This window comes from Chelonia mydas, chromosome 7 (assembly GCF_015237465.2).
Source record: "Chelonia mydas isolate rCheMyd1 chromosome 7, rCheMyd1.pri.v2, whole genome shotgun sequence".
In the NCBI taxonomy this organism is placed as follows: Eukaryota; Metazoa; Chordata; order Testudines; family Cheloniidae; genus Chelonia; species Chelonia mydas.
Window position 1 is genome coordinate 48,663,624 of NC_057853.1, and position 23,802 is coordinate 48,687,425.

General features: G+C 52.5%; 1 long non-coding RNA gene across 1 annotated transcript; it reads left to right on the top strand.

The window, feature by feature from the left end:
- Positions 1-4,054: 4,054 nt before the first annotated feature.
- On the top strand, positions 4,055-19,300 carry LOC122466606. Its single transcript, XR_006292249.1, has 3 exons — positions 4,055-4,181; positions 16,750-16,753; positions 19,290-19,300. It is a non-coding gene; the product is annotated as an uncharacterized LOC122466606 (long non-coding RNA).
- Positions 19,301-23,802: the final 4,502 nt, after the last annotated feature.

The window sequence follows — 23,802 nt, forward strand, 5'->3', positions numbered from 1 at the left end:
AGAGTAATAATTGGAGAAACTGGGACGGGCCCAGTTCATCTCTACCTTGGAGTTAACCAAGGAGTGCTGGCAGGTACCGCTAGATGAATCCGCCAAGGAAAGGTCAACCTTCATCACACATGTCAGGCTGTATGAATTTAATGTGCTCCCTTTCAGGCTGCGGAATGCACTCACTACCTTCCAAAAACTTGTAGATGATCTCCTAGTGGGATTGGGAGAATATGCAGTTGCCTACCTTGACGATGTGGCCATATTTTCTGACTCATGGGCAGAACACCTGGAACATCTACGAAAAGTCTTCAAGCGCATAAGGGAGGCAGGACTAACTGTTACGGCTAAGAAGTGTCAAATAGGCCTAAACAGAGTGACTTACCTTGGACACCAGGTGGGTCAAGGAATTATCAACCCCCTACAGGCCAAAGTGGATGCTATCCAAAAAGTGGCCTGTCCCAAAGTCAAAGAAACAGGTCCAATCCTTCTTAGGCTTGGCCGGATATTACAGGCGATTTGTACCTCAATACAGCCAAATGGCCGCCATACTGACGGACCTAACCAAAAAGAAACAGCCAAATGCAGTTCAGTGGACTGAAGAGTGTCAGAAGGCCTTTAACCAGCTTAAAGCGACACTCATGTCTGACCCTGTGCTAAGGGCCCCAAACCGTTCCTAGTAACCAAAGACCCATCCGAGCGTGGTGTGGGAGTAGTCTTAATGCAGGAAGGACCAAATCAAGAATTCCATCCTGTCGTGTTTCTCAGCAAGAAGCTGTCTGAGAGGGAAAGCCACTGGTCAATCAGTGAAAAGGAATGTTTCTACGCTTTGGAAAAGCTACGCCCGTACATTTGGGGACGGCATTTCCACCTGCAAACCGACCATGCTGCGCTACAGTGGCTTCATACCGCCAAGGGAAATAACAAAAAACTTCTTTGGTGAAGTTTAGCTCTCCAAGATTTTGATTTCAACATACAACACATTTCAGGAGCTTCTAACGAAGTGGCTGATGCACTCTCCCATGAAAGTTTCCCAGAATCAACTGATTAAAATCGTCCTTGAGGTGTGGAAAATATTGTTAGTCTTTATACAGTTAGTAGTATATTTAGAGATGCATGTGTCTTATTAACTCTCTTTTCTCCTAGAGCTCCAGGAAGAAATCACAGGCAGTGTTTCACCCTATCTGTGATTTGGGTGGCATGTCATAAACATAAAGGGAAGGGTAACCACCTTTCTGTATACAGTGCTATAAAATCCCTCCTGGCCAGAGGCAAAATCCTTTCACCTGTAAAGGGTTAAGAAGCTAAGGTAACCTCGCTGGCACCTGACCCAAAATGATTAATGAGGGGACAAGATACTTTCAAATCTGGAGGGGGGGAAAAAGGCTTTTGTCTGTCTGTCTGTGTGATACCTTTGCCGGGAACAGGTCAAGGATGCAAGCCCTCCAACTCCTGTAGAGTTAGTAAGTTATCTAGCTAGAAAATGTGTTAGGTTTTCTTTGTTTTTTGGCTTGTAAATTTGCTGTGCTGGAGGAAATATTTATTCCTGTTTTTGTGTCTTTTTGTAACTTAAGGTTTTGCCTAGAGGGATTCTCTATGTTTTGAATCTGACTGCCTGTTAGATTATCTTCCATTCTGATCTTACAGAGTTGTTCTCTTATCTTTTTTTGTTCTTCTAATAAAGTTCTGATTTTTAAGAATCTGATTGGGTTTTTTGGGTTTTAAAAATCCAAGGGGTTTGTGCTCATCTTGTTTATTCTCAAGCCTCCCTAGGAAAGGGGGTGTAAGGGCTTGGGGGGCTATTTTGGGGAAATAGGAACTCCAAGTGGTCCTTTCTCTGTTTTGCTAAAACACTTGGTGGTGGCAGCGTTTTACCTAATCCAAGGGCAAAGAATTTGTGCCTTGTGGAAGTTTTAACCTAAGCTGGTAGAAATAAGCTTTGGGGGTCTTTCCTGCAGGTCCCCACATTTGTACCCTAGAGTTCATAGTGGGGAAGGAACCTTGACAGGTGCACATAACAAAATTCATGTGGTGGGGTGGGGCTGAGGGGTTCGGAGTGTGGGAGTGGCCTCAAGGCTGGAGCAGAGGGTTGGGATGCAGGGGGTGGTGAGGGTTCTGGCTGGGGGTGCAGGCTCTGGGGTGGGGCCAGGGATGAGGGGCTCAGGGCTGGGCAAAGGGTTGGGGTGTGGGGGAGTGAGGGGTCTGATGTTCAAGCTGTCCTGGGGCTATGGCGGGGAGAGAGGACCTCCCCCCCAGCTCTCTCTCCCCGCAGCAGCACCTGGGCAGGGGCTGTAGGATGGGCGTCTCTCCCCCAGCTGTGGCAGGTTCGGGCCGGGGCTGGGTTGGAGCCGGGGAAGGGGCGCCTCTCTCCCAGCTGGGCTGGGCTGGGCTGGGGCCAGCGGGGAGATGCAGCAGGTCTGGGGCTGAGGGAGAGGCTTCTCTCCCCATCGCAGCCTGAGTGCCGGCGTGATGCTTAATAGGTGCTGCATGGTCGCACGGCTTTAAAGGAACTTAGCTACAAAGAGGAGATGGGGAAGCTCATGCTGTGTGGCTCATGTGATGGAAGGATCCTCTTCATAGCGCCCTGGGAAGCTGGAAGAGTAGGTGCTGTCTGGGCTGGGACATACCCAGAGCTTGGACTTTTATCCCTGGGAGCCCTGGTCTGCGGATAAAGGAATTCTGGGAAATGTATTTGTGTGAGGAAATATTTGGTGGTTACAGGGTGTGACGAGCTGCTGTTTCCCACACGGTCATGCACGCTCAGGGCTCAGCGTGGTCCTGAATTGGGCAGCCATGGTGTGCTGAAGCTGCTGAGCAGGAAATGGCCTCCCATTCCTATCAGCCTCTTCCTTGCTGAACAGGGGGGATGGAAGAGGCTCTCCCCAGAAGCTCTTCTGCTCTAGGCAGTGGAAACTCCCAGAAAGAGTAAGCCATGTCTTTGGGAAGGTCGGGACAGGCCATGGAGCTAGGTAGCAAGCTGGCAGTAGAAGCTGGAGAATGCCCCCAACAGGCTGCCTCTCTGGGGAGCAGAGCAGGACGCCGGCTCTGCTTGGGACATCCCATGCTGGCTGCTCAGCCCTGCTGGGCCAGAGTCCTCGAGATGAACATCTTGGTGAAGTGGCTAAAGAAGAGCTCCTAGGCGCCCGCCCCCCCAATTTTGCTGAGCCACGTGTCCAGTTCAGAGCCTCTCCCTCCCCCACACCACTAGAGCATCCCCAAGAATCCAGAGTTCACAATTAGGGGGAGTCCAGAAAGCCCCATTGTTTGGGGGAAAGGCTGGCGTCCCCACAGGGCTGGCGTCCCCTGTCCAGTGAGATCAGATCATCTGCCATGAGTTGGCCCTGGGCCATCTGCCGGCTCCATGGAGCTGTGGGTGTAGTGGGGGGTCACTGCTCAGAAACGGGACCCCTAGACAAAGCACTGACAGGGAGTGACAACCAGGCAATTGCTGGTGCATGTCAGCGCAGGGGGAGGAAGGTGGCAGAGTTTTTAGTCTGTAGAGAAATCAGCTTGTTGCCACAATGTCAGGGTCTGTGCACTATGACGGGATCCTTGGGGTACAACCTGGAACTGGAGTACTGCTGTGCCCCCTTAACTCACCAGCCTTGGCTGTTTCTCACAAGGCTTTGCCAGTGACAAGCAGCCAACCCCTCCAGGTGCTGTTATCACTCAGTCACCAGAATGCAGAGGCAAACCCAGCTAAGCTGCATGAATACACAGGGAAACACCAGCAAATCTCCCAAGTCCCCAACCTTGCATCCCAGGAATATACCATCTTGCACTGCTCAAGCCCTTCTCTTCAGCAGTGCAAGTTTATTAACTAGTTCACCACTTCATCAAAGCATAGTGGACATACACCATCCTTTGTAACCTGAGCAGATTCCCCCAAGCACTTCAGACAAACTCACTGGTTAAGATAAAGCATTAAAATAAGTTTATTAACTACAGAAAGATAGATTTTAAGTGATTATAAGTGATAAGCATAAAAGAAAGTTATCAAAAAATATAAATAAATAAAAAGTAAGTGCCCAGTCTAAAACTTAAACTTTATTAGACCAAGAAGTATTTGGATCAAGCAGTTTTTCTCACCCCACTGGATGTTGTGGGTAGGTTACAGTCCTTAATACACAGACTTTCCATTTAAGCCTGGGACCAGTACCCTCAGTTCAAGTCTTTATCTTCCCAGCATCCTTGTTGCCTTCAGCATAGGTGGGGGAGGAGAAAAGTAAAAGCATGATGTCACTGTCTTTTCTGTTATACCCTCTGTTCATGTGCCTGGGAAATACTAACCCAGATGTGTCCTGGTGGGCCTTGCTGATTCACAGAGATGAGCAATCCCCATTGTGTGGTGCTTGGGCAACTTTCTTACAGAACTGTAAATCCTTTGTTTATAATTCCCCTGCTGATTAGTGGTCGTTTAAAGCCTGCCTGGGTGTGGATCACCTCCTTTGTTGTTACAAGCAATGGGAGACTCCTAAACTCACAACATTTCAATAACAACCACACAGCAAAATCTAATAATGTCACACACACTAACAATATACATATTTTGACAGAACAGTGGGTTTCAGGAGATCATGAGCTTTCATATGATACCTTACATGGCATAATTTGTATGAAATATCACAACCACATATGAACAATGAATATGCCGGTTACAGGGGACTACTTTGAGGTACAGTGTGTCACACCCGCCCTGAACAGAAAAGCAGAAAGCTCCCAGCCTTCACTCTAGAAATGAACGGCTTTACAGCTGACCCAGGAATGGCTTCCACAGTCCCGGAGCCAACTAGTGTGATTTTAGTAGGAGCCTTGTGATAGTTGGTGAGTTTTCAGCTCCTGGAGTCCCGTGGTTGCCTGAGAGCCTCACCTTTCCTTTCACACAAAGTACATTTCTACCCTTCTGGCTGCAGAAGAAAGCTGGAAAACAGGCTCAAGAGCCAGGCAGCAAATAGCAGACCCCAACACTTAATAAACCCTCATGTGATTTTTCGAGAAACCAGGTGGGTACTGTAATAGCTCTTATTGGCTCAACATTTGTTGGTGAGAGAGATGAGCTTACACAGAGCTGGCCACAGAAAGGCCCTCCCAGCGTCCCAGAAAAATGCAAGGCAGAACAGATCATTTAGCATACGTCGTTAGCTACTTTTAAGCAGCTCTTACAGTTTTCAGGCCTGAGCTGTGATTTCTGAATGGATGGGATCGGCAGCACTGTTGTAGGGCTGGTTGGTCAGGCACGCTCCTTTGCCCCTCTCCTCACCTCCTCCGATGCCACCTGCGTTGACTCCCTGCTCTGGGCAGCCCAGGTGTTTGCTTGTCATTCTCTTCTTGCCCAGCCATTGTGATGATGGGCCTTTTAGCAGTGGCATGGACACCTCAAGGGCTGCTGGTTTGTACAGTGTTGTTAAGGCCCCAAGCAAGCCTTCAGCTTTATCGCTCCAATTCTGAGCAGTGCAGTCCAGGGGGCCCTATGCCACCTTTGTGCCCCCCACATTGTGGGCTGATCCAGAGCCGGGCATGGCCCAGGCATGGCTCTAATTCACAGCAGATTCAGCAGCCTGGGAATTGGATTGCAGGGGGCTCTGGTCACATCCTTCCCTGTGTCCTACAGGTCTGCAGTGGGGGAGAGCTATGCCAGCAGTGGGCACTCCTGCACTAGGGGAGCCCTGATATGTTGCCTTTGGCTCCCAGTCTGCAAACGGGGCTGGTGCTGCCAATTTGCAGACATGCCGGCCGTCGAACGCAGAGAGCCTGCCAGGGATTGTGTGTTGGCATGCCGCGGCTGGCAAGAACTGTCTCCAGCTACCCAGCCCGTGGGGTTCGCTGCTTTTTGTTCCTCTGTGCTTCCAAAATTGTGTGTCGACATTCAAGCTGCAGCAGCAAATGGCATCTGCAAGAAGCATCGGCAGGGCTAGAGGGCTGAGTCAGCCACTTGAATTCCTGCAGAAATAGCATGGTCACCGATGACCGGATCTGTGCTATGCCCCGGCCTGTAACCAGACCCTTGGGAGGGCCTGTCAGTGCACCAGATCCCCAGGGATCCCCCTCTTCATTCAGGGTAGGCCATGCGGCCTCAAAGCCTCTGAGACTGAGCCTCTGGGCTCCAGCCGTCCTCCGCCGGGAGCTCTGTCCGGTGTGTTTCAGTTGCCTCTGCAGCCAGGTGTGAATTGTCAGTCAATGGGGTTTCCAGTTTCTCTTACGGATCCTCTGTTCAGATTCGGAGGCTCTGTTGGGCTTGTTAATAATTCTGGTCTCCAGTCAGGCAGACTGGAGCCAAGCATCTCATCCCTTCCCTTTACATTCAGTGCATCACAGTACAAAGCACAGAGGGAAACTGAGACGTGCATCTAGATTGAAAAAAAATCCCCAAAATTTCCACATTTGTTGCACCGAGTAAAGAAGTGGCTTGAATTGAACATTGCCAATTCAACTCCAAAGCTGTGTGTGTTTTTGCAATGCACCCCCGTTAGCCCCTGCCATCTCAGTCCCTCCCTTCCCCAGCTGATTAGCTGGGTTACAAACAGCCAGCCTTATGTTGCAGAGCCGCAGGCTCCTGTGCCACTGCTCTGCCCAGTTTCTCCATCTGTAAAACGGGGATAATGATGCTGACCTCCTCCGTAAAGCGCTTTGTGATCAGCGGGGGGTAAGAACTAGGGGTCAGTACTAGTACTTAATTCAGAGTGATTCATCACAGGCGTGACTGCTTGGAAACACTGGCTAGCCATTGCTGTGTGGTGGGGGCTGGCTGAGTGTCATGTGGCCAAGGGCCTCTAGATGCCAGCACAACACACAGAATTCCTAAGAATCAGAGCGAGGCAAAATCCTTCGAGTGACAAATGTTCCTGGCTGAAAACGTGCTGGGTGAAAATTGTTGGTGTTTTGTTGAGACAGTTCTGCCAAAAAGTTTCTATTCAAATGGCCAGGTCGACACAGAACGTCGCGCTGAATGGCAGTGGGGTCATCGCCGTGGAAACAGTCATTTCTGAAGGTCCAACCACTTTGTTTTATTATTTGTTCATTTTGTTAGTAATGAGTGTCCTGGCACCATGGAGCCCCGTTTCCAGCAAGGGCCCCCATTGTGCCAGGCGTTGTACAAACAGAACCAAAAGGTGGGTCCCTGCCCCATGTTACTTCCAATCTAAGAACTCAAACCTGTCTGAGCCCTCTGCTTTGACATTTTCAAACAGACATTTGGTTTTTTGTACTCTTCATTCAACTTGTTTTTTGTCCTGGGACCAGGGGGATACGTTGGCATGTCCCATGGGATGAACAGCTCTGGTAAAAATGAGCTAAACCAGTGGGTTTCAACCTTTTTTCAGGGGTGGGCCCTAAACAATTTTGAAGGGAGGTGCAGACCCTTTGGAGATCTGAGCCGTAGTCTGCGGACACCCAGGGCCCCACGGAGCACAGGTCGAAAACCATTGGTCTAAAAGGCTTCCCAGGATGGGGAGAGAATCCCCACAGGACCTCAGCTGCATTGGCAGAGGAGTGTGTGTTAGTGCCGTGATTGCTGGCCACACACATGGCCATGCCCTGCTGTCAGCACTGCACCCAGTTGGGCACTTCAGAAGTTCTGGCCTTGGAGCCGGGCTGCTACTGGTCCCCAGAGGGGCAGTGGCACAACCGGCACTTGCAGCTCTTACAGTTGCTTACAGTTAAGTGAGCTCTTACAGTTTTCAGGCCCGAGCTGTGATTTCTGAATGGATGGGATCGGCAGCACTGTTGTAGGGCTGGTTGGTCAGGCACGCTCCTTTGCCCCTCTCCTCACCTCCTCCGATGCCACCTGCGTTGACTCCCTGCTCTGGGCAGCCCAGGTGTTTGCTTGTCATTCTCTTCTTGCCCAGCCATTGTGATGATGGGCCTTTTAGCAGTGGCATGGACACCTCAAGGGCTGCTGGTTTGTACAGTGTTGTTAAGGCCCCAAGCAAGCCTTCAGCTTTATCGCTCCAATTCTGAGCAAGGCAAGTGCTCTGTGCCAGCGAGAGCAGGGTCATAGAAGCTCCCCAGCACCCTGTCAGCACAGAGAGTCAGGTAGGCCACCCACAGTGAGCGGAGCAGCAGGCAGGCAGACACTGTGAATACTGAGGGGAGGCTGCCAGCCTGGGGGCAGGAGCCCGGGGCTGGGAGCAGGGAGGGCGCCATTCCCAGATCTGCCACTGACTCACTCCTGGGGCAGGTCACTAGCCCGCAACCTGCCTCAGTTTCTCCACCTATAATGGGGGATAGTGACGCCGGTGTCATGCCTGTTTTTCCCTGCCCCTCTGTAAAGCCGGGTACATGAGCCAGCCAGGGCTGGCACTTAACGGTTGCAGAGGGCTCTAAGCAAGGAGAGCTAAGGAGGCTGCATATGATCAAGGGCCCCCAGTCCCCCAGGCCTGTCTGCTGTGATGGATCTGCTGCCCTGTGCAGCCATAATCACACTCCTGGGGTGGGAGGCAGGCCCTACTGGCTCTGGTGCTGGTGAGTCAGCACAGAGTGGCTGGGGCTATCCTGGCAGCCCGAGATGAGAGCAGGCAGGACAGTGGAGGTTGATACCCTGCGACAGGCTGCCCTTTTGTGCAGGCCCCCTATGAGCGCCATGCCCAGTGAGATGAGCGGGAGAGGCTGACGTGTGCATCCTGGTATGCTGGATTCCGTGGTGTGGCTGCACGAGGCACCCAGGAATGCAGCCAGACCCCTAGGGATGGGAGAGAGCGCACCAGAGTCAGAGACATCTCCCGGCAGGGAAGGCTCCCATTAGGGTAATCATGGAGTGAGAGCAGAGCTGTCAGTGCCGCCAGCCCCCCAGTTCATCCTCCCTGGGCCAGCTGTGCAACGTGGTGGCTTGCAAGGGGTGCAGAGCAGCCATGGGGCAGCTGTTCCTCTCCCACATACCTGCCTTTCTCAGTTGCTTCCTGCTCCTACTTGGGGGGGATCTCAAAGTCTCAGCCACTCCCCAGCCGTGACCCCACCCCCACCAACTCCCAAGGGAGCAGAGCTGGGCGCTCCAACCTCCTGCCACCACCCACCCGGGCATGGTGCAGAGTGCCGGGCTGGCATGGAAGAGGGGCACCATTCTGGAGCCCCCGGCATGTCGGGCGGGGTGCATCAGGTACCAATGGGCCTTGGCTCTGGCCTAGGGAGACCAAGCTGTGTCCCTCCATGGCTCCCTGCTGGGGCCTGCCTCCCACCCCAGGAGCTGGGCTGAGTCCCACCAGCTCATTGCACCCTGGCCACCACCAGCCACCTGATCATCGTAGCTCTCAAGGGCACCATGCTGCGTTTCAGTCCTTACCCTGGGCTGAGCTGCGGCTGCTTCCCCGCTGCCTCCAGCACCCAGGTTCTCTAGAACGTCTGCATGCGGGGGGAAGATCCTGGCTACTCACAAGGAGCCTGAGTCAAAGCTCGCTGGAGTCGATGAGGGTCTTTTAGCAGGGCTGGTGGACCCCACAGAAGTGAGACTCCCCAGCTGGAGCCAGGGCTTGGTGGGGCTCTCAGGCTCCTCCAGCATGCCCTGTCCTGAGATATGGTGGGGGTAGGGAGGAATGCTGTGAGATTATTGACTGCAAAAGGGTGGGATACACAGAAACTGTAATGTCCCCCAGGCGCATGCAAGGCTCTCGTGCCACCCCTGTCATGGCTGTGCTAAGAGCGAGGTGCCAGGCGGGAGGGTGGGTGGTGGCAGGAGGTTGGAGCTCCCAGCTCTGCTCCCTTGGGAGTTGCTGGGGGTGGGGGGTCAAGGCTGGGGAGTGGCTGACAAGCCGAGATCCCAAGAGGGCTGAGAGGGTTGGGATCTGGTGAGGTGAGAGCCTCAAGGGCTGGGTGGGTTGGGATCTGGTGGGGATCAGGGACCCTGGGGCTGGAGGTTGGGATCCCATGAAGGTTGGGCCCCTTGGGGTGGGCATACTGGCTCCATGCTGGCATTAGGCAAATAAAGGGCTCCTTGTGCTCTCCCTGGGGGATGTGCCCCTCAGGAAGGCCCAAGACCTGGGTTCCATTCCCAGCTCAGCACTGGCTCAGTGATAGTGAGTGAGTCACCCCTGTGCCTCAGTTTCCCCACCCATGGGACAGCAGTCGCTGTACCAGCCTGTCCTTGTGCAGGGCAATAGGAGAGCTCCTCAGGGACAGGGCGCCTGTCTGAGAGCTGGGCCGGTTTCCTGGCACCGACCCTGCAGGAGGTCTTGTAACATGGCGTGAGTGTGAAAAAGGAACAAATAAAGGTCTCCAGGAATCCGCTGTCTCAGCCCAGGGGCTGAGCAGCCTGGGGAAGACACGCCCAACTGTCCTGCAGCTCAAGGCACTGACACGTTCTGCCCCAGCTGAGCAAACCTGGGGCAATGACAAAAGTAGCTGCTTTGCATGCCGACTGGACGGAGAGGCCTGGGCATTCTTACCGCACGGGGCTAAGATCACTGCCCGGGATGTATGGGAAGCACAGCACAAACCCAGACTGGTAATGACACCAAGCTAGAGAGGTTCATGGAGGTCTGGAGAACTTAATAATACCTAGCACTTGTCAGCAGAAGAGCTTAAAGCCTCGTTATACTCATTTTATAGATAGGGAAACTGAGACACTGGGGAAATGACTGGCCCAAAGTCACCCAGCAAAGCAGTGGCAGAGCCAAGAATCAAACCCAGATCTCCTAAAATTAGGGTTGCCAACTTTCTAATCTCACAAAACTGAACACCCTTGGCCCACCCCGCCTTTCCCCCTTCTCCGAGGCCCTGCCCTCTGTTCACTCCATCCCCACTCCCTCTGTCGCTTGCTCTCCCACATGTTCACTCACTTTCACTTGGCTGGTGTGATGTTCCCCTCTGGTGTTATCTGGACCGGTGATCTGCTAGGTCACCCCAATCCTTGACTCTGGGAGCCAGACTTATCCTGCTCTGCTGTGAAAACCCCCACTCCTGGGCTGTTCATGCACAGCCTCTGGCATGTAAGCTGCTCCTAGGATTGTGCAACCGAATGACACTAGCCAATATCTCTGGTCCCAGACACAACCTTAGGAACCTCCATCTTGCAGTGTCCAGTTATGCCCACTGAATGCTGCAAGCTTATATGAGTTTGTCAATTTAACAAAGAAATTGATATGTACCAGGCTTGTTATCCCAAGGGGAGCCTCTGACATGCACCAAACACACTGCTTCAGGTAGAATAAACAAACAAATTTATTAACTATAAAAGATAGATTGTAAGTGATTATAAGTCAAATCATAACAAGTCAGATTTGGTCAAATGAAATAAAAGCAAAATGCATTCTAAGCTGATCTTAACATTTTCAGTGTCCTTACAAATTTAGATGCTTCTCACCACAGGCTGGCTCCTTGCTCTTCAGCCAGGCTCTCCCCTTTGATCAGCACTTCAGTCGCTTGGAGTGGTGTCTGTAGATGTAAGTGAAAGAGAGAGAGAGCATGGCAAATGTCTCTCCCTTTTATCAGAGCATCTTTGCCAGCAGGCTGGCTAACCTAGTGAGGAGGGCTTTAAACTAGGTTCACCGGGGGAAGGAGACCAAAGCCCTGAGGTAAGTGGGAAAGCGGGATACCGGGAGGATGCACAGGCAGGAATGTCTGTGAGGGGAGGGCTCCTGCCTCATACTGGGAATGAGGCGCGATCAACAGGTTATCTCAAGTGCTTATATACAAATGCACAAAGCCTTGGAAACAAGCAGGGAGAACTGGAGGTCCTGGTCATGTCAAGGAACTATGACGTGATTGGAATAACAGAGACTTGGTGGGATAACTCACATGACTGGAGTACAGTCATGGATGGTTATAAACTGTTCAGGAAGGACAGGCAGGGCAGAAAAGGTGGGGGAGTAGCACTGTATGTAAGGGAGCAGTATGACTGCTCAGAGCTCCGGTACGAAACTGTGGAAAAACCTGAGTGTCTCTGGATTAAGGTTAGAAGTGTGTGCAACAAGAGTGATGTAGTGGTGGGAGTCTGCTATAGACCACCGGACCAGGGGGATGAGGTGGATGAAGCTTTCTTCTGGCAACTCACGGAAGCTACTAGATCGCATGCCCTGATTCTCATGGGTGACTTTAATTTTCCTGATATCTGCTGGGAGAGCAATACAGCGGTGCATAGACAATCCAGGAAGTTTTTGGAAAGCGTAGGGGACAATTTCCTGGTGCAAGTGCTAGGGGAGCCAACTAGGGGGGGCGCTTTTCTTGACCTGCTGCTCACAAACCGGGTAGAATTAGTGGGGGAAGCAAAAGTGGATGGGAATCTGGGAGGCAGTGACCATGAGTTGGTTGAGTTCAGGATCCTGACGCAGGGAAGAAAGGTAAGCAGCAGGATACGGACCCTGGACTTCAGGAAAGCAGACTTCGACTCCCTCAGGGAACAGATGGCCAGGATCCCCTGGGGGACTAACATGAAGGGGAAGGGAGTCCAGGAGAGCTGGCTGTATTTCAAGGAATCCCTGTTGAGGTTACAGGGACAAACCATCCCGATGAGTCGAAAGAATAGTAAATATGGCAGGCGACCAGCTTGGATTAATGGTGAAATCCTAGCGGATCTTAAACATAAAAAAGAAGCTTACAAGAAGTGGAAGGTTGGACGTATGACCAGGGAAGAGTATAAAAATATTGCTCAGGCATGTAGGAAAGATATCAGGAGGGCCAAATCGCACCTGGAGCTGCAGCTAGCAAGAGATGTCAAGAGTAACAAGAAGGGTTTCTTCAGGTATGTTGGCAACAAGAAGAAAGCCAAGGAAAGTGTGGGCCCCTTACTGAATGAGGGAGGCAACCTAGTGACAGAGGATGTGGAAAAAGCTAATGTACTCAATGCTTTTTTTGCCTCTGTCTTCACTAACAAGGTCAGCTCCCAGACTGCTGCGCTGGGCATCACAAAATGGGGAAGAGATGGCCAGCCCTCTGTGGAGATAGAGGTGGTTAGGGACTATTTAGAAAAGCTGGACGTGCACAAGTCCATGGGGCCGGACGAGTTGCATCCGAGAGTGCTGAAGGAATTGGCGGCTGTGATTGCAGAGCCATTGGCCATTATCTTTGAAAACTCGTGGCGAACGGGGGAAGTCCCGGATGACTGGAAAAAGGCTAATGTAGTGCCAATCTTTAAAAAAGGGAAGAAGGAGGATCCTGGGAACTACAGGCCAGTCAGCCTCACCTCAGTCCCTGGAAAAATCATGGAGCAGGTCCTCAAAGAATCAATCCTGAAGCACTTACATGAGAGGAAAGTGATCAGGAACAGTCAGCATGGATTCACCAAGGGAAGGTCATGCCTGACTAATCTAATCGCCTTTTATGATGAGATTACTGGTTCTGTGGATGAAGGGAAAGCAGTGGATGTATTGTTTCTTGACTTTAGCAAAGCTTTTGACACGGTCTCCCACAGTATTCTTGTCAGCAAGTTAAGGAAGTATGGGCTGGATGAATGCACTATAAGGTGGGTAGAAAGCTGGCTAGATTGTCGGGCTCAACGGGTAGTGATCAATGGCTCCATGTCTAGTTGGCAGCCGGTGTCAAGTGGAGTGCCCCAGGGGTCGGTCCTGGGGCCGGTTTTGTTCAATATCTTCATAAATGATCTGGAGGATGGTGTGGATTGCACTCTCAGCAAACTTGCGGATGATACTAAACTGGGAGGAGTGGTAGATACGCTGGAGGGGAGGGATAGGATACAGAAGGACCTAGACAAATTGGAGGATTGGGCCAAAAGAAATCTGATGAGGTTCAATAAGGATAAGTGCAGGGTCCTGCACTTAGGATGGAAGAATCCAATGCACCGCTACAGACTAGGGACCGAATGGCTAGGCAGCAGTTCTGCGGAAAAGGACCTAGGGGTGACAGTGGATGAGAAGCTGGATATGAGTCAGCAGTGTGCCCTTGTTGCCAAGAAGGCCAATGGCATTTTGGGATGTATAAGTAGGGGCATAGCGAGCAGATCGAGGGACGTGATCGTTCCCCTCTATTCGACACTGGTGAGACCTCATCTGGAGTACTGTGTCCAGTTTTGGGCCCCACACTACAAGAAGGATGTGGATAAATTGGAGAGAGTCCAGCGAAGGGCAACAAAAATGATTAGGGGTCTAGAGCACATGACTTATGAGGAGAGGCTGAGGGAGCTGGGATTGTTTAGTCTGCAGAAGAGAAGAATGAGGGGGGATTTGATAGCTGCTTTCAACTACCTGAAAGGGGGTTCCAAAGAGGATGGCTCTAGACTGTTCTCAATGGTAGAAGATGACAGAACGAGGAGTAATGGTCTCAAGTTGCAATGGGGGAGGTTTAGATTGGATATTAGGAAAAACTTTTTCACTAAGAGGGTGGTGAAACACTGGAATGCGTTACCTAGGGAGGTAGTAGAATCTCCTTCCTTAGAGGTTTTTAAGGTCAGGCTTGACAAAGCCCTGGCTGGGATGATTTAACTGGGAATTGGTCCTGCTTCGAGCAGGGGGTTGGACTGGATGACCTTCTGGGGTCCCTTCCAACCCTGATATTCTATGATTCTATGATTCTATGTCCTTTCTTCCCTCTTGGCTTTGCCCCCCGCTTTCAGAGTCAGGTGAGCATTATCTCATTGCCGTTCCAAACTGACCAAAGGAAGGGGAGTGACTCACTCAAGAGTCTAACAGGTTCTTTTGTTGCTGCCTAGGTCATTGTCCTTTGTTCCTGTGAGTCTGGGCTGGGTTTATCCCATACCTGCCCTGATGAGGTGTGAACTACCTCTCTGCTCTTGGAGAGTTTTTGCCTGGACTTGCTTTAAGCCATGAGGATACATTTTCAGCCTCATAACGACATACATGAAATTATAACCTATAACCTGACTGTAACAATTACTATAACATTACTATAACAACCATGCTCAGTGCATCCTGAGCCTTCGGAAGACACCCAACATGACAAACTTTGCATTGGATACCACACAATCATTTTATAAAGATGAACATGGGGGTGTAGGGTGTTCCCCCAAGGTAAGAGCATCACAGCTGGGGCAGGCGGTTGGGGTGCAGAAGGGGGTGAAGACTCTGTCGGGGGTGTGGGCTCTGGGGTGGGTCCAGAAATGAGGAGTTCAGGGTTTGGGAGGGGGCTCCAGGCTGGGGCAGGAGGTTGGATGTGGGAGGGGGTTTGGGTGCGGGCTCCAGGTGGGAAAGCTTGGCAAAGAAATGTCTGAGGCTCCTTGGGGTGCTGCTAGGGCACTGCTGGGGTGCTTGGGGTGCTGCTTGGGTGCTTGGGGCGCTGCTGGCTCCCCCGTGGAAAGCGGGAACAGAAAGTGGAGGCAAGGTCTCTGAAGACAGCACCAATATCTGCACTGTGTGTAGAGTGGAAAGAACAACCCCCACACCCAGCGGGCAGTGGCCTACCCACATGCCTCACCCTACCCAGAGGCCCCACCTCTAGGGAGTAGTGGGGAGGTGGGGCAGTGGTCAGTATCAACAGGCTCAGGGGCTTGGCTGGCAGTTATGTGATGTGCCCCTGGGAACCTGGCTGAGCTCCCCCACTCCCTTTCCCATGGGGCCAGTCGCTGCTGAGCCCAGGCCGAATGGGAACTGGGAGGTGAGAGGCTCCTGATCTAGGGGTGCTGGGTGTGGATGAGCACATTGTCAGCGAACAGCTTCACCCTGCAGGGCTGTTCCGAGTGCACTGCCCCTGCCCCATATCCACATGAGCCTCAAGGCCAAGCCCCCTGCTGTCCATCCCATTGGCATGCACTCCCCACTGCCAGGGAGCAACTCTCCCTATTCCCCACCTCGGGCGCACCCTGGGGGTTTCGGAATCTAGAACACCACTTGGGCTCTAGAACTCAGAACTTCAACTTGCAGCTGCATGGGTTCTAGAACCAGACACACACGCAGAACAGGCATGCAATGAGCAGGATGAATTCTAGCACATTCAGGCCAGTGCTGGAGCCAGTGTAAATCACAGGCAATGCAGCTACACTGATTCATGCCAGCCAACTGTCACCCCTGAGGGCTTCCCTACCTAGCTTTTTGACTGTTAAGGCACAGGCATCAGGAAGGAGAATAACAATACCACTTCCCACTGACCGAGCCATGTACGAATATTGGCTAATTAATCCAAGCCCCATGAGGTGGAGTGTTTATCTGCAAAGAGCAAGACTCTGCTTTTCGTAGGGCAGACTTTTAATCTGGATTCATGGAAACAGCAAAGAAAGAACCAATCAAGCATCTCCAGAGGGAGAGCGCAGTGTGTGTGACTCATGTCAGCAGCTGCGATCTTGAATGTGCACCCAGGACTACGTTTTTCTCTTAAAGGGGCTATACACTTACCCTGGCCTTATAGTTACAGAGCTGCCTCTGCCATATGAGTTAGGTAGGGGTCTTTAACCCCATTGTACAGGACGGGGAACTGAGGCACAGAAGCGGGAGGCCCACATGTTCCAATGCGCTAAACTGGGTTGCTCTGGGAGCTTCAGCAGTCAGACCCCCAGCAAGGGTCTAACGATGGGCATCGGAAACAGGAGGGATTCAGACTTACAGGGCCCTTTCAGTATGTGACCCTGTCATAAATATAAACCTTTCTGTATACAGTGCTATAAAATCCCTCCTGGCCAGAGGCAACATCCTGTTACCTGTAAAGGGTTAAGAAGCTCAGCTAACCTGGCTGGCACCTGACCCAAAGGACCAATAAGGGAACAAGATACTTTCAAATCTTGGGGGGGGAAAGGATTTTGTTTGTGCTCTTTGTTTACGCGATTGATCTCTCTTGGGACTGAGAGAGGCCAGACAGAAATCCATCTTCTCCAACCCATCCTAATCCAAGTCTCCAGTATTGCAACCAGTATAGGTAAACCAGGCAAGGCAGATTAGTTTATCTTTTGTTTTCTGTGAATTTTCCCTGTGTTAAGAGGGAGGTTTAGTCCTGTTTTCTGTAACTTTAAGGTTTTGCCCAGAGGGGGATTCTTTGTGTTTTGAATCTGAATACCCTATAAGGTATTTTCCATCCTGATTTTACAGAGGTGATTCTTTTACCTTTTCTTTAATTAAAATTCTTCTTTTAAGCACCTGATTGCTTTTTCATTGTTCTTAAGATCCAAGGGTTTGGGTCGTGTTCACCTGTGCAAATTGGTGAGGATTCTTATCAAGCCTTCCCCAGGAAAGGGGGTGTAGGGCTTGGGGGGATATTTGGGGGGAAGACGTCTCCAAGTGGTCTCTTTCCCTGTTCTTTGTTTAAAACGCTTGGTGGTGGCAGCATACTGTTCAAGGACAACACAAAGTTTGTACCTTGGGGAAGTTTTTAACCTAAGCTGGTAAGAATAAGCTTAGGGGGTCTTTCATGCGGGTCCCCACATCTGTGCCCTAGAGTTCAGAGTGGGGAAGGAACCCTGACAGACCCATTGGCTGGTGAGTTTATATCTGTCTTCCAGCACTGTGCTAGCCCTGGGTCAGCACCACCAGTGGTCGCACTGTGGGTGCCCTAGTGTAGACAGTGCGCCAGCATGTGTTCCCCACAAGCAGGCCTGTCAATAGCCATTAGGGCCCTGGTACATCATGCTCACCCCCTCCTATTTAACCACAATTAAAGACTTTTGGGGAGAACCCCGAGCTTAGGGCCCCAGTACAATTGTCTCCCCACATCAGCCCAGCCCATCAACTGGGGAGTGGATGCGTCAGGGCCCTGTCCTGCATTGCTATCATCTGCAGAGCTGCCCTGAGCTGGTCAGTGATGGAGATGGCTCCACATTTGCTAGTGTGGACACAGCCCAAGTGACTTTCCAAGGGGGTCATTTGAGAGCAGGAGCTGGGTATCAGGGCTCCCAGGCCTGGCCTGACCCCTGCAGCTTGGTAATTTAGTGCAGGCCCACTGGGACTCTCACTGGGCTCTGCAAGCTCCAGAAACCTACCTGAGCATCACCCCTATTCCCAGGGCCGGTGCAAGGATATTTTGCACCCTAGGCGAAACTTCCACCTTGCGCCCCCCTCCCCCTTCTCTCCTCCCAGACTCACACACAATTGACACAAAGTATTAGCAAAATGATACAGTAGCAATTGCTAGAGTCTTAGATCTGAAACAACTCAACAAAAATAGTTAGCCTCAGTCGACAACCTCCCAAAACTAGTAAATGTAGCACTATAACCAGCCTGTCAGAATGGGTACCGGCTGCGCGCGACGAGGAAAATGACATCATTGCCACTTTGTACCGTAATGAAGCAGTACGCTTGTCCCACCCACCCCCGACACTCTCCCAGGAACACAGCCCTCCCCAGAGCCCCCTGGCACACAACCCCCCTGCCTCCCCCTGGAGCCTGGCAAGGCACTCAGTGTCCCCCCCACCTCCCCCTAAAACCCGGACCAGCGCACTCCGCCTCTCTCCACAGCCCCCTCCCCGGCCGCTGGACCCCCACCTCCCCCCCAAAGCCTAGCCCAGCACACAAATAGCCCCCCCAGCCAGGCACACAGCCCCCCCTTCACAGCACCCAGCCAGACATGCAGTCCCCCTCGACTCCCCTCTGCCTTCTCCCCCCTGGCACACAGCACCCCCCCCTCCACCTTCTCCCCTACAAGTCCTGCTCGGCACACAGCACCCCCCTGGCACACAGCATGCCCACCCCCCCAGCTCTGCCTGACACATGGCTGAGTCCTGCTCCCGTCTCCAGAGCATGGCACACAGCCCCCTCCAGCCCAGCTCGCCCTCGCCTCAGCCTGGCCAGCCCACGGGACCCTGCCCCCTGCTCCAGAGCTTGGCATACAACCTCCCCCCTGCTGCTTCTTCCCCACCCCCAGCCCTGCCAGCCATGCCACGCTGCCCCTCCCCCCAGAGCCTGGCACACAGGGTCCCCCCCCGAGCTCCCAGCACCAGCAGGCCCCTGCCTCCCTGTTACAATGCTGGTTCTGGCTTCAAGCAGGGAAGTTACAGCCTAAGGCTGGGGTTTCTATGCACACCAAAGCAAAGCAAACTAGCCAACAGAGAAGACTGGTTTTACCCCACTGGCTAACCACAAGTCACACAAGCAATTCCTTTAGACACCCCAGTTTCCCAGTATCACCACCAGTGCCACTCGTTATGGACACGAATGGTTATGAAACCCAATACCCCAGTACAAGAAAAAAGGTTCTCCCGATCCCAAAGGATCAAGCCCCAGACCCAGGTCAATATACAAATCAGATCTTACCCACAAATCACGCTGTTGCCAATCCTTTAGAATCTAAAATCTAAAGGTTCATTCGTAAAAGGAAAGAAATATAGATGAGAGTTAAAATTGGTTAAATGGAATCAATTACATACAGTAATGGCAAAGTTCTTGGTTCAGGCTTGTAGCAGTGATGGAATAAGCTGCAGGTTCAAATCAAGTCTCTGGAGTACATCCACAGCTGGGATGGGTCATTCAGTCCTTTGTTCAGAGCTTCAGTGTAGCAAAGTTCCTCCACAGGTAAGAAGCAGGATTGAAGACAAGATGGAGGAGCTGCAGCAGCTTTTTATATTCTCTCACCAGGTGGTCTTTCTTTCTGTGTCCCAAAGACAAGTTGTCCATCACATGGCCTGGAAAAACCTCAGAGTTCTGTCCATAGGCATGTCCCTGCATACCTTGCTGAGTCACAAGGTGTATCTGCCTTCTCTCAATGGGTCAGTTGTATAGCTGATGGTCCATAATGGGCCATCAAGCAGGCTAGGCAGAGCTGACACCACCTTGTCTGGGGTGTCACCCAGAAGCATAGCACAAGTTTGAACTACAGACAGTATAGAGCCAATATGCATAACTTCAACTCCAGAAATGATACTCACATATACAGATAGCATAATCATAATAAGCAAACCATAACCTTGTCTTAGACACCTCATTTGACCCCCTTTATATAAGATTTGGTGCCACTACAGGACCTTGGTTGCAACGATGATCTATACAGTCCCAGATTATGTCAATAACGTCACACTCCCCCCATGGGGCAGAGCCCCCCGGGAAGCACATGGAGCCCCCTCCCTGGCAGCCCGAGCCTTCCCCCTCACCCCGCCCCCACAGCCCGGGCACCCAGCACTCCCTCCCCACCGCCCACCTCACCTCCTCGGGTCTGGGGGAGCTGGGACTGGGCATGGGGCTGGCACCTGCAAGGGGAGAGGCGGGGGGACAGCGATCAGCATGGAGGGTGACCCCAAGCCTGCCCCGTGTCCGCCTGGCCACCTCCCACCTGCCAGCTCGTCATCGCTGATCCCCCTGGAGCCCTTTTTGGCGCCCCCAAATCTTGGCGCCCTAGGCGGCTGCCTAGTTCGCCTAGTGGTTACACCGGCCCTGCCTATTCCAATCAAGAGTCACTTGTCCCCGGAGTCGTTCCCCCGAACCCTCGCCTGGCTACGTTTGCGCCAACCACCCAGCAAAGCACTGGGCCACATCCCTCCAGACTCTGCTTCCCGGGCTGGCCAGAGAGCGGCTGCAGCAAAGAGCACAGGGACCAGGCTGTGGGAGCATTTTGGCCTGAACTCTCAGTGCTCTCTTTAGTGAGCTGGATTTATTGCCCAGTGTGTTTTCCCCCTCCTAACTCCACTTGTCGAATCAGTCCCTCTGAACCGGTGAGTGTGGTGCAGCTGCGGCTGGCACCCAGGAGCCTTCGAAGGGAGGAGCTGCCGTGCATCAATTATTGAGGCAGGGAGCTGTGCTTTCAGACAGCTGCACCATCTATTATACATGCTGGCAGCGGGGTCCTGACTCACATTGGCTGAATGTGCGCTCGGTGCTCTGCCGGCTAATTGGCCCCATTGCCTCTCGAGGAGGGGGCCTGCCAGGGACTTGGGAGGCAGGGACAGGGTGGGGGCGAGATTCTGTGGGTGCGGTGGGGAGCGAGGAAGACAGTGAGTGAGTCCTTTCAAGTCCTCTTTCTGGTAATGCAACAGATAGTGCTGGGGGGGAGAACAGTTGGCAGGAAGGGGGCATTGTGGAGTGCAGAGCCGAACTGGGCTACGCCTGCGTGCACCCCTTGGGTCGCTGAATGGCGCAGGGACCAGATGCATGCTCTGTCCAATAGGGATTCTGTCCTCTGCCAAGGAAAGGAAGGGGCAGGAGCCTGGGAGTGCAGGGGAGAGCAATGAGGGGCACAGGGAGTCAGGGGGCATGGGGCGTATGGGGAGAGCTGCCAGCAGGGCAGAAGGCAGGCTGAGGCCTCAGTGCTGGGCTGAAGGTTGATGAGTAACTGCTTGCTGCTTCCTTCAGGGCAAATCCTGGACTCTGCCTCAGCTTCCCCACTCTGGTATAAGCCAACGGGCCAATTCGCCCTCAGTGCAGCTCTCCCCAGGGTCAGTGTTGCAGACCCTTTTCCTGGGGACACAGTGACTGACTGAACACAAAACAGGGGCCCCAGGTCCTGCTGCTTGCCCCCTCCTAAAGCCGCTCAGAGCATCTGCGGCCCAAGGTGCCACAGTGCCCTCCTGCAGGATCGCCAGCCTGAGGGCTTTGTCATGGGGCTCACAGCTTCTTCTCCTCCCAGAGCGCCACGCTGAGGTAATGCTCACTCTCCTGAGCTGGGTACAGTGCTGGCTGTGCGAGAGGAGCCCTACCCTGTGCCATGGACCCTCTGTTAGTCCGTTAGTCTGTCCAACCTGGAAGGAACCTTCACTTAGTGCCAGGAGCCACACCGACTCCCTCCAGGTCCCAGCCTCCCGGGTCTAAGCCAGCTAATTGACAAGCTCATTCGAAAATAGCCCTCAGCCTAGCCTCTTCTGCCGGTGCTGTCAGGGTTCCCTACCCACTCTGAACTCTAGGGTACAGATGTGGGGACCCACATGAAAGACCCCCTAAGCTTATTTCTACCAGCTTAGGTTAAAACTTTCCCAAGGCACAAATTCTTTGCCCTTGGACGGTACGCTGCCACCATCAAGTGATTTAACAAAGAATCAGGGAAAGGACCACTTGGAGTTCCTATTCCCCCAAAATATCCCCCCAAGCCCTTACACCCCCTTTCCTGGGGAGGCTTGAGAATAATATCCTAACCAATTGGTTACAAAGTGATCACAGACCCAAACCCCTGGGTCTTAGGACAATAGAGAAATCAGTCATGTTCTTAAAAGAAGGATTTTATTTTTAAAAAAGGTAAAAATCACCTCTGTAAAATCAGAATGGAAAATAACTTTACAGGGTAACAAAAAATTCAAAAACACAGCAGAACTTCCTCTAGGCTTAGTTTCAAAGTTACAAAAAACAGGAATAAATCTCCCTCCAGCAAAGGAAAAATTCACAAGCAAAACAAAAGATAATCTAACACGCCTTGCCTGGCTTTTACTTACAATTTTTGTAATATGAAAGACTTTTAGGATGGTTTATAGGAGAAGGAGGTTTCTGACCTGATGCTTCTCTGCTTCCCAAGAGAACACACAAAACAAAGCCTTCCCCGCATCCAATGAAATGAGCTGTAGTTCATTAAAGCTTATGCTCAAATAAATTTGTTAGTCTCTAAGGTGCCACAAGAACTCCTTTTCTTTTTGAAGATTTGAAAGTATCTTCTTTCTCCATTGGTTCTTTTGGTCAGGTGCCAACCAGATTATTTGAGCTTCTTAACCCCTTATAGGTAAGGAGGAATTCTAGGCTACCCTTAGCTGTATGGTTATGACAGGTGCCCAGGAGCTGTCCTCCTCTCCACAGGCTGGCCATTTGCCCCCTTCTGGCTGGTCAGCTTGTCCTGCCCCAAGATGGACCCCCAAAGGGCTGTCTGGGTGTCTGGCTGTCCATTCTGCAGCCCCTGGCTGTCGCATGGAGTCCCATTGGATTCAGACCTGGCCATGGGGTGTCATGTCCAGCTTTTCCAAATGCAGGACTCCGGCTGGCTCAGAGCACAGCAGCCTGCCCGCCCAGCCAGGTAGGACCTCCTCCCACAACACCCCACTTGGCTCGGGTCCTCGCTGAACCTGGGAGCTTGATGCCACCTAGTGAAGGTGGGAAGTTCCACTGCTGTTTGCCTCCCCCATGCAGGATATTGGAGCTTCGCCCCCACACCGCCCCCTTCCAGGAGAGTTGCAGCAGCATCAGTGACCCCGGAGGGGGCACCACTGAGCCAGGCTGTGTCTGGGAGAACGTGAAGGCCTGGGAACCTCCATCCCAGGATCCTAGAGTCAATCTGGTGTGCCTGCTGTGCACAGCCGAGCAGGTCATTGGCCTGGGCCCGAAAGACCTCTTATGCCAACTGGCAAAGGGCTTGGGGCAGGTCTCTAATGAAAGTCTACATCCCACTGCTCAGAGTAATCATTGCAAGATGTGTGTGTGGAAAACATGCGCAGTGAGTCACGGAGTCACCGGGGCGATGCTCTGGAACTACTCCCTACGAAGCCACTCAGGACTCCGGGGAAGCCTCCTCTCTCTGAGCAAACTGTCTCCAGGGCAAGAAGCTTACCCAGCTTCTTCCTGGGTGTGACCTGGGAGCATTCAGCCTCCCCTTCCACACTGGGCACTTCCTGCAGTGAGTCTGCCTGGGTGGGGCTCCTGGGGAAGCCAGAGAGCCCTGCACCCCAGCTCTGCAGTCAGATGTGACTCTCAACCAGCCGGTAAAACAGAAGGTTTATTAGTCAACAGGAACACAGCATAGAACAGAATGTGTTAGCACAGAAATCAGTGACTTTCAGCCACATCCATCTTGGGGGGAGGGGAGCCCAGAGCCAGGGCTCTGATCCTCCCCCTGTGCCCCAAGCCAGCCGAGGCTGATTCGCTTCCAGCTGCCTGGCCCCTGCCTTGCCTGTTGCTCCTCCTCCAGCCTTTGCCTCGCTTCCGGGCCAAGAGTCACCTGGTCACATCCCCCTCCTGGGTCTCAGGTTACGAAGGGGCGGCCATAGCATCCATGCAAACAGCTGGAGCAACCCCCAAAAAAGTCACACACCCTTATTCCCACCACCTAGACATTGGCGCAATACACAGGGAAACTGAGACACACAGAGTATTCATG